This window comes from Bidens hawaiensis, unplaced genomic scaffold, assembly GCF_021521415.1.
Source record: "Bidens hawaiensis isolate Kalapana, Puna unplaced genomic scaffold, B.hawaiensis_p1.1 tig00006836_1, whole genome shotgun sequence".
In the NCBI taxonomy this organism is placed as follows: domain Eukaryota; kingdom Viridiplantae; phylum Streptophyta; class Magnoliopsida; order Asterales; family Asteraceae; genus Bidens; species Bidens hawaiensis.
This window is the reverse complement of record NW_027491466.1, coordinates 577,551-589,361: the sequence shown is the minus strand read 5'-3', so window position 1 is coordinate 589,361 and position 11,811 is coordinate 577,551. Positions and strand designations below refer to the sequence as shown.

Below are 11,811 nucleotides of genomic sequence, written 5' to 3'. Positions count from 1 at the left end.
CTCATGAATCGAGTATGCAAGGCGTACCTCGACAAGTTTGTGATTGTGTTTATTGACGATATCCTGGTCTACTCCAAGGACAAGGCTAACCATGAGGAACACTTAAGGGTAATTCTGGAATTATTGAAGAAGGAACAACTGTACGCAAAACTCTCGAAATGCGAATTTTGGCTTCACGAGGTTCACTTTTTAGGACATGTGCTCAACTAGAATGGTATCCATGTTGATCCCGGTAAGGTAGAGGCCATCAAAAACTGGGAAGCACCTAACATCCCGACTGAAGTGCGGCAATTCCTAGGACTGGCCGGCTACTACCGGCGTTTCATTGAAGGATTTTCAAAGATTGCCCAACCCCTCACCGCTTTGACTCACAAGGGTACTAAGTACAATTGGGGTGACGCGCAAGAATCCGCTTTTCAACTGTTGAAAACCAAACTCTGTAGCGCCCCTATTCTAGCCCTACCCGAGGGAACGGAGAATTTTGAGGTACACTGTGATGCATAGATACAAGGTCTCGGTTGTGTGCTGATGCAACTCGAGAAGGTTATAGCTTATGCCTCTCGACAACTGCGGGTTCACGAGAAGAACTACACGACCCATGATTTGGAACTCGGAGCTGTGGTGTTTGCCCTTAAGATATGGAGGCATTACTTGCACGGTACCAAGTTCACCATTTACACTGACCACAAGAGTCTCCAGCATATCTACGATCAGAAGGAGCTGAACATGCGACAGCGTCGTTGGGTCGAGCTGCTTAAGGATTATGATTGTGCCATCAAGTACCACCCTGGCAAGGCCAATGTAATGGCCGACGCCCTCAGCAGAAAAGAAACAGATAAACCCAGACGAGTGCGAGCATTGCAACTCACGATTCATACCAACTTACCCGATCAGATTCGCGAGGCGCAACTCGAAGCTTTGAAAGATGATAATCTTCCATCGGAACTCATGCGGGGCATGAACAAGCAACTTGAAACCAAATCGGACGGGGTCCGACATTTTGAGAACCGGATTTGGGTTCCACGATACGGAGAGTTGAGAACTCTGGTGATGGACGAAGCACACAAGTCCAGATATGCTATCCACCCTGGCTCAGATAAAATGTATCATGACTTAAAGGCACTTTACTGGTGGCCGAATATGAAAGCCGACATTGCCACCTACGTGAGCAAATGCTTGACTTGTACCAGAGTCAAAATAGAATACCAGAAACCATCTGGCCTACTACAACAACCGGAACTTCCAATGTGGAAATGGGAACACATTTTAATGGATTTTATCACGGGATTACCTAAAACACCGACGGGATGCGATACCATCTGGGTGATCGTTGACCGGTTGACTAAGTCCGCACACTTTTTAGCGATTAAGGAATCGGACAAAATGGAAAGATTGACTCGCGTCTACATGAAGGAAGTAGTGTCTAGACACGGAGTGCCTGTCTCAATCATTTCTGATCGAGATTCTCGTTTCACTTCGCACTTTTGGAAGTCACTACAAAGCGCACTAGGCACACGTCTTGATATGAGCATATCCTACCATCCTCAGACGGATGGGCAAAGTGAACGAACTATTCAGACCCTGGAGGATATGTTGCGTGCATGTGTGTTGGATTTCGGAAAAAGTTGGGAACCTCACTTACCTTTGGTAGAGTTTTCGTATAATAACAGCTACCACGCAAGTATTAAAGCGGCGCCGTTTGAAGCACTGTACGGACGGAAGTGTCGATCACCACTCTGCTGGGCAAAGGTGGGTGACAGCCAAATCACTGGTCCAGAACTGGTACTCGAAACTTCGGAAAAGATTGTTCAAATCCGAAATCGCATGGCAGCAGCACGAGATAGCCAAAAGAGTTACGCCGACAAGCGCCGAAAACCTCTCGAATTTCAAGTGAATGACCAAGTGTTACTCAAAGTCTCACCTTGGAAAGGTGTGGTTCGCTTTGGGAAGCGAAACAAACTCAACCCACGATACGTTGGTCCTTACCGGATAACGGAACGCGTTGGTCCGGTGGCGTACCGACTAGACTTACCAGCGAAACTCAGCAGTGTACACAATGTTTTCCACGTATCCAATTTGAAGAAATGCTTATCCGATGAAACCCAAGTAGTCCCTTTGGACGAACTGCAAATTGATGAACAGCTACGCTTCATTGAAGAACCAGTTGAAGTTTTGGACTGGGAAACCAAAACACTCAAGCACAGCAAAAATCCAATCGTTAAGGTTCGTTGGAACTCAAGACGTGGACCGGAGTTCACGTGGGAACGCGAGGATCAAATGATGAAAAAATATCCTCACCTTTTTGAAGGGCTGACCAAACACAGAAAACCGCGAAACCCGACAAACCGTCAGAAATCACCGGAGGTATGAATTAAATTTCGGGACGAAATTTCTTTCTACTAGGGGATGATATGACAAACTGAAAATTTTTCTTACTTTTTCAGACACTCATCACGACTTGACTCAAATTTTCGGGACGAAAATCTTTAACATGGGAATGATGTGACAATCGTCAATTTCAGGTTAACTCCGTTAACTCAACTCCGTCAATTCAAACTTAAAGATCACTGAATCTATAACGCACACCTCATTACATTTAAACTAGGGTTTAAATGATGCTTGACACTTACTACATGTGTAGTCTTTCGGGAATTGCACCGAAACCCAAACGAATTGACGCAAACCATTGGTGAATAAACGAAAAACGTCAAAACAATAATTATGTGATAATTATGTGTTAGACTTATGTGTTATGTGATAACATTGTATAAAACGCTAACTCAAGATGCAAACGAGTTAATTTAAGCTAGAAAAGTGATAAATAGGTAGTTGAGGGACCTAGATGTAACATGTTATTATTATTATTAATAATAAACCCTAACTCTCTCTTCTCTCTTTCACTCTACCCGACGGCAGCCCTCCCCCTCCCCTCTCTCGCGATCGGCAGCCTCACACACACACATATCACACCCGTTAAAGCTTGATTCTTCATAATCGGAGCATCCTACACTCGTTTCTAAGCACCTCTCACGTTTCTCTTGGTTATCTCTGCGTTTTTAAGGTATATATATGAAACCCTAACTATTGAATATCATATATTAAGTGTTTTATGATTGATTATGGCTAGAGGATGATTGATTATGTGTTAGTGATTGATATTGATAGTCATATGTGATTTTGAACGGTGAAAGATTGATGAATCATTAATTGTTTGTAAACCCTAAAGGGTTACTACTGATTTTTATGATTAATAATGTTTATTGCGTGTTTTGAATTATGTCATATGCTTAGGATGCATGTTAGATGATTGTTTATGCTTGCTGAGTTTGACAGCAGTGATTGTTAAAATTGAACGGTGTGTAACTTGTTGAGTATATAAGCAAACTGAGCTAATTATGAGTCTACAAGGTAGTACTCTGAGTCTAGTTTTCAGAAAGTCCAACCACGCCTAATTTGGAGGTGTTTTGGTTGGTCAAACGATTTAAATGCGATTAAAGGTCAAAACTGGTACTGGACAGATTGTAAGTTATGGTTAGACAACTGTAACTAAATGTTAATGTAAGAATTGGTTGAGATTATTGATACTACAGTAAACTAGGTTGAGTCTAGTTTCTAAAGAATAAAAATTTGCAATTTTTGGACGTGTAAAAGTTAACCTTTATGATTTTACAAAAACGTTGTGCAAAGCTGAGTTGTTAGACCTGCTGTTAGGTTGTTTTGTAAATATTATATCTCATGAACTACGAGACCAATTGGGTTGGTTCCACTTCTGGAAGTTGACTTGTTGAGTTAGAAACCTAACCCAAGTGGTCTTGCATCTGTTGGATTTTTCATTTAACGGAAATTTCAAATAACATTCTGTTGCGCATGAATTTGACTGTTATGAGTTTGCTGTAATGTTTTGATCATTGTGAGAAACCTATGGGGAATAAAAGTAAAATAAAACATGTTATGGAAACATAATACATGTATGCTTTTGTGATGATTTTTGATGAATTAATTGAGATGCTATGATCGGTGGAATAGTATAATATTTCAAGTAGAATTCTGTCTCGGTAAAGTTAACTGCCGAACTTTGTGAAAATGCATGAAAAGTGCTAGTTGCTAGTTAATTGTTATGATTTGACCAAATTACCCCTGCGGGGAATACTTGCTAAATAAGTGTGGTATTTTGACCAAATTGCCCCTGCGGGGAATAGTTGCTAGTGATATACGTTATTAATACATGACACGTAAATAATTGTTCACACATGTATCGTATCACAAATGTACTTGTTAAGTCACACACAAATAAACACGAAACGTATCTTGTGCTTAGGAATTATGTGCCGGGTCTAGAGACTCGATATTAGTTCCGATACTTAGAAAAATCTCCTTGTTGTTTTAGAACGCTAGAGAGAGTTTTCTGTGACGCGCATCACTTGGTGATTTATTTTGGGAATTCTTCGCAAACAGTGAGTTTCACTTACCCCTTTTAAACTATTTTCAAACGCTTTTCACTTGGGGAGATAACATACTCCGAAAATGCATTTAAGATTATGTTAATATAGATTATATATCACTTGTAAAGACTAAGTGGCAAACGCAATAACTAAAGTCCTTCATTCACATCGAACCGTTTTATATTGGATAATAGCGAGTCATTGTTGAGTAGTACTACTGGGTTTGACAAACCCCACCCAATGCTAAACTCGACTGGAGGTCGAGTGGGTGTAATCTTGGCTAAACACATACCATGGTCGGGATAGACCTGGTGGCAAGGCAAATGATAAACAGTCAGCTTCGGTGTCGAACACTTTGTAATACTTGTTTTATAGGCTTGCTACCTATAGATATATAATTGACATAACACTATCTGGTAACGCAAAACGCTGAACGCAAAACGCTAAACACTTTATTTTATATAAACTTGTGAACTCACCAACCCCGTGTTGACAGTTTTAGTATGTTATTCTCAGGTAGCCGAGGCGGGCGCGCGGTATAGGATCATGCATGGTTTTTGAACATTCTGATATGCAAACATGTTTTTAATTATTATCACTTGGGTTTTTAAGTCGTCCTGCGTGACGTAACTTTTGTCTTTGGTTTTTACGCTTCCGCACTTATTTTCATTTAAACGTTTTTATGGTTCATTATAACTAATGATTCCGATCCTGTTAGTTCACACCCTCTGACGGTAAAACTCCGTTAGTGGATTTTGAGGGTGTGACAGTCCCCAAAAGTACAAGTAAAAATCAGGGGAGTGATTACTCACCTTATTAGCAAGAGGAATGAATATGATAAGAATGGTAACATAAACACTCGTCACGCTCGTCAATAATATCAAGGAACAAATCCTAAGTAAGATAATAACGTAGAAATAACTACGGATTAATGAATGGGTTAAAAGAGTTTGAGATACGAACGGTTATTTGAGAGTTTAAAACAATTTGTTTAAAGTTTATCTTATAAATGGTATTAAAATAATATATAACAAAATAAATCCTTTTATTTTTTAGTATTTTAGTTATAATAATAAATATATATAAATACTTGTTTATAAAAATAATTGACCAATAATTATTTTAAAACAATAAGATATAATTTTATATTTTAATTATGTATTTTATATTAAAAACCTTTTTAAATCATTAAAATTAATACTTTAACAATTTTTTTAAATACTTAACACACACACACACACATATATATGGTTTTAACAAAGTTCGAAAAAAGACTATTTGATATGTCGGTTAGGACAAAATATTAATTAATTTATTGTATTTATAAATTTTATAATATAATTTAAATGCTAAAAAGAATTAGTATATGACATAAATGAGTTTTCCAAAAATAAAACCCCAAAAACAGGTCTGAAGCGGCTCAAACCTGCGCCCTCCAGCCCACCTAACCATAACACATACACACACCAGCCATGCAAGTTGGTGTGTCAATTGGTTTAATCGCCATAATGAAAACTCTTAAACAATCTGAAAGAATACCCAATTCATACATAAACCCTAACAAGATCAATCGGCCAAAACGTTAATCGTTTGGCCGATTAACCTTGGGGATATTGAAACTGACATCAAGACGAATCAAAACATGTAACTAATTATCTTTAACAATGATTAAACAGAAGCCAAAATTTCCTATAAGAAGACGGGCAAACGAAGTCAAGAACAACGATCACGAACTTGTTATAATCCAATTCCTTAAGGGGATTTTGATGGCGACGGGTAAAGGATGGTGTAGACGGGATTAATTGAAATATAACAACCTTTAGACGTATAATACCCAATTTAGGTTAAGCCGGTTTAGTATAATAATCAATACGTATCACAAAGATCTTGTTTTCCTAATTCACATCGTCGGTGAAGCCGAAATAGGCAAGAGGAATAATTCCATTAGATCAATTCCAAGTTTAAGACGAGAATTGTGATTCAAGACATCACAATGGGTCACAGGTTGCGGGTTTGGATCTAGATCACGGGTTGGGTTAATGGATAAATGGGTTAATGAGTTGTAATTATCAGATTTTGCTATTAGGCCCCTCAAGTTTAGTGATGGAAACAAAATAATGTTAAACTTTTGTTTAGGGTTAACAATGTATATAAAACAAAGTTATTTATGTAGGAATCGGTCTGCCCAAGACACATATTAGAGTTGATGTGGCTAGTACGTTATGATCCAAGTCGGGTCATACCCAATAACAAGCTAGACAAACACCACGATAATTATTATTAGATATGATCTAAGTAATGATTATCAAACACTTAGAATATTTAGAAATGAGTTTCTAGATATTTGCACTTGTGTAATATATAAATTATATGGTTAATTTATATTTTGAGAGAAAGTATTTTATGTTGTTGTTTAAGTTGGTTAAATAACAAACATAAAAGCCATGTCACATAAGTAACAAATAATAATACTTGACATTTGAATTGTTGGAGGGAAACTAAAAGTGGGGCCACCCCTTTCCCCCCCTCTCTCTTGTTTTTATTATTTTTGTTATTTACCAAGACATGCAAGTATTTTAGTTGGAGGATGAGAATTCTTGGTTCTTGTTTTTTACCTTCTTTCACACACGCATTTTTTCTCTCCTTTCTCTCTTTTGGAAGCCGAGAACAAGAAAGGGAAAAAGAACAAAGGTTGTTCTTGCAAGAGTGTTAAAGGACCCTAGCAACCAAGGTGTTTGTTGGAGCTTGTTGGGTATACAAGCTTGAGGATTTCTCTATTGAAGTCTAGCCGTTCATAAGGATCGTCTCCTTAATATTTCTAGAAACTTGAAGGTATGTAAACCGAACACCCTATGGATGTTGTTTTGTATGCATGCAAATTCGTATATGGATCCGGGGCTTGGGTTTTACATATAAAAGGGGTTTTATGTTAATCAATATAACAAAATTTAAATCTATTTTATCCGCTGCGTTTTTCATATAAAAGGGTTTATATGACTTTGATAATCTTGTTAAAACCCAACAATTTATATATATTAAATAAATATAATAAACAGTTAATAATAAAATAATAATAACTCGATAGACGCGGTATTTTGATAAGATTTTATGAACGCAGAAATGGTCCGGGTAACGAACACCAAAAATTTAAATAGAAAAATCCGAATTGTTACAAACATGGCCCAAAATCTTGAATTCACTAATCTAGTATTGACACTTAGAGAACTTGTCATACAGTCCTTTCTTGTTTAGTAAGTTGAGCATTAATCGAATATTATTATAATGATCGGCCTCCTCACTCCTCGAGTAGATAAATGTATAATCAATGAAGACAATAACAAATATATCAAAGTAGCTCTTACAATCTTAATTCATTAAGTCCATAAAATTTTGTCAAAGCGACCATAAGTCCAAAAGTCATGATGGTCTACACAAATGTCTATCCCGAATCCCAAAGTCCGTCTAAGGAATACCATCTTCCTGAACTTTTAATAGGCATAACCCAAACGAAGATCTATTTTTGAGAAATGAATTGTTTCCTATAATTGATCAAACATATTGTCAATTCTTGAAAGAGGGAAACAATTATTTATTGTCACTTTGTGAAAATATTGGTTGTCAATACACACCCTCATTGATACATTCTTTATATTAATGAGCAAAATTTGATGCAACTTACAAGTTACAATAAAAACTATATCGGATGAAGCCTTTCTCCAACATCTCGTGTAGCTGTGTCATCAGTTCTTTTAACTTAGTAGGTGTAAGTCTATATATGACTTGGCTAGTAGTGTCGTCCTTTGAACTCATCAAGTAAACTGATCTTGAACTCGACTTACCTATCCAGAGGTAATCCTTAAGAAAAACATCAATATATTCTTAAATGAATAGATTTTCTTACAATTTCCTTTCTTTAGGTTCTACCGACACGTACGCCATGTACACAAAACATCCTTTTCTCAAACAGTTGGTAATTGCTATAATCATTGAGATCACATCAAATCGGTTCATACTTAACACGGTTGTAAACATAGATTTATCTACGAAAGCATTTTAATCTATTTGTAATTGTCCAACTCTTTGTTAAGAGCACACATAATCATCCCGACTCCAACTTTTCCCTCAAAATTGGGGGGGGGGGGGTTTACAGCTTTTCCCGGGATCAAAATCTCACTTATTACTCTCGATTTCCCATTTTTCTTCGCATTTTACTACACAAACCGGAATAAACTTTGGAGTAATCCCCCAAAGCCGGTGAAAAACTACCCTGGAGAAACCGAGGAGAGTGGGGGTGGTGTTCCCACTTAGTACTTAATTCTTTCCTGTCTAGCCTAGACTCCACTTTGTGTGCTACAAATTGTTATTTAATTTAACAATCTTCTATATGAATAATAATAAAGTCAAATGATTTCTATATATCTTACCCCAACTTAACCTAGATAACTTGTAAAGATAAATATAACATCATACACCATAATGTTTATATTTGAAAGTAAATAGCTAACTAACACCACTACATAGTGGTCACCAAATACTTCAATACACATTTCCACTCCTAGCAACACACTTTGCCTCTTTTTGAAAAAAGAAAACGATTGTGCATCTAAAGGTAATATAGGTGAAAGTTATAAAATTTCTTTTATCCAAGTACATATTAGTTGAATGAACCTAGTTAGTCATAAAATAGCATTAGAAGAGACAACTGAACCAATGGCAACTTAATCTTTGTTGAGCACAAGCTAGAATCTTGAATTCATTATGCTTTCAATTATATCTCTTGGTTGGCTAACCCCGCATGCTCTTTCCCCCACCCTTTCTCTCTCCATAACCACACACCTATATAACACTCCTCTACCACCACTCCTGTATTCTACCAATCCCAAACACACTTCAACACCCAATCAAAACACAACTCATAAGTGTCTTTTCTTAATTATTCCATGGCTGTCTCTGGTTTTGAAGGCTTTGAAAAACGCCTAGAACTCCAATTCTCGGGTGATCATGATATCGGTCTCCGGGAACTCGACTTCAAATCAATTGAACAAGTGCTTCATCAAGTACAATGTACTGTTGTTTCCGCACTTGGCAACCAACACTTTGATTCTTATGTGCTTTCTGAATCTTCACTCTTTGTTTACCCTACCAAGATCATTATCAAGACATGTGGCACCACACAGCTCTTGAAATCTGTCCAACCATTCGTTGATCATGCTAGAACCCTCAATCTTCAACTAGTTTCGGTTCGATACACCCGCGGAAGCTTTATATTCCCACAAGCTCAACCCTATCCTCACACTAGCTTCCATGAAGAAGTTGTGTATTTGGAGGACAACATCCCTGATAGTCTTTGCTACAGAAAGGCTTCTGTGATTCCTTCAAAACTCACTTGTCATTCATGGCATGTGTTTTCGGCCGGTGTTGTCGAATACCCTGATGATATTCCGTACACTGTTGAGGTGTGCATGACTGATCTTGACCAAACCCTAGCTCGGAAGTTCTTTCGGCATCCGAACGACGAGAAGAATGGCGATTCGGCTGGACGAGAGATGACGGAGTTAACAGGTATCAACCGTATAAACCCTAATGCACAGATATGTGATTTTGCATTTGATCCTTGCGGATACTCCATGAATGGACTCGATGCCGACTGTTACTCGACAATTCATGTCACGCCTGAAGACGGTTTCAGTTATGCAAGCTTCGAGTGCCTCGGGTCGATTTACAGCGACATGGCGGATATGGTTAAGAAGGCGGTGAAGGTTTTCAGTCCCGGGACGGTTTCTGTGGCCACAACGAACGCTGGAGACGACACGTGCATGAGAATCAAGGGTGCGGTGGAGCAGCTAGGGTTGAAATGCCGGAGTTGTAGTATCGATGTGCTTCCGGCGGCCGGTCCGGTGGTGTTTCAAACGTTTACTAGTCGCCGGAAGAGAATATGATAGAAAATGATAAAACATAAAAAAAATATATTGGGGACAGGGTGCATGCAAGATGACTAAGGGGATGATGCTATGATGTTGCATGAGTGATACCAATTTGCATGTCATAGAATGGTTGGTTGGGTTGACTTGTATAAAAAGATTATTAAAATCTTTTTTAAAAAAAAAGCAAAAAAATTAGAAAGGTGAGGGAGAGGATCTTGATATGGCAAAAGAATTAAATTGAGGGGATTGGTGCGTGTTCACCTGCATCATCATATTGTACCCCACTTTAGTTTGTCACGCTTAAGATTTTGAGGAATATTGTGTTTTCTAGTGGAAAAATTAATATTTGGTTCTTTATAATATTCTTTTAGTTAAATAGTGTTTTTCTTGTCTTCTTCAATTCTTCTTAATGTTTTAATCACAAAGTTAAGTGAAAGAGGTTGTGCAATGTTAAATACTTGACTGACTTGATTTCTCTCAAAAACAGTTTAAATTTAAATCTTATTTTTATTGGTTTTCTATCTCAATATCTTAAAATTCATTTTCTCAACGATTACCTGATCTTGTCGTTCATAAGGTATTCTGAGTTTTCTGATAGCTATCTAATGGTTAAAAATCAAAGAACTTTTTATTGCAAATCTTTTGAAAATGTAGCTACGGATTGAATATGCCGCAAATATAACACAAATCTATGATCGAATAATGTGTCATCAAATTAGCACAAAGTAATGACAGATTGGATTTACGATGGAACTATTGAGCCATACGTCTGTTGTGTATAAAAGTCTTTTTTTACAATAGAAATGTCTTTGAAAAACATGTTATTTTATAGTGACGTTACTAGAAAACATGACATTTTTCTAGTCCAACTTTCGTAGGAAATTAAGTAACGTTTTTTTATGAAATGTGATCTTAAATTACGAACAAATTTACGGAGCAATTGTCTCGTTTCTTGTAGTTTAACTTTATCGGAATAATATGGTTACTATTACTGGTTTCCATTAAAATACAAACAACTGAATAGACATTAATTATGTTAACTACTTATATGAACCATACATAATATTTACACGAAATATTAATTATATCAAACTTAAATCTATTACAAGTAGAATAATAAATAACAAATTTTTCGGGTCCGAAACTACTAAGGTTTGAATTGACTAAAAGTTATTATAATTCGAGATGTCTTTAAAAACAACAACATTCATAATGAACGGTCTTTACAATTAAACTTATTCATGTACTCATGCTGAACTTCTTTACTATATAAATATAATAAATGTCAGGCTCATTTTATCTAACAATCAAATATTTTGTCACCAATTATTGATTGGCACGTAGACAAAGGATGGAATTCACAGTATTTTGAGCTCATTATAAAATTAAGTTCAACTAATTACGCATGCATATATATGCACGAGGGTGACAACATATAGGCGGCA

The 11,811-nt window shown here is 36.9% G+C and overlaps 1 pseudogene; it reads left to right on the top strand.

Moving 5' to 3' along the window:
- The first annotated feature begins 9,177 nt into the window (after nucleotides 1–9,177).
- Nucleotides 9,178–10,537, top strand: LOC143633633 (S-adenosylmethionine decarboxylase proenzyme 4 pseudogene; annotated as a pseudogene).
- The last annotated feature ends 1,274 nt before the right edge of the window (nucleotides 10,538–11,811 follow it).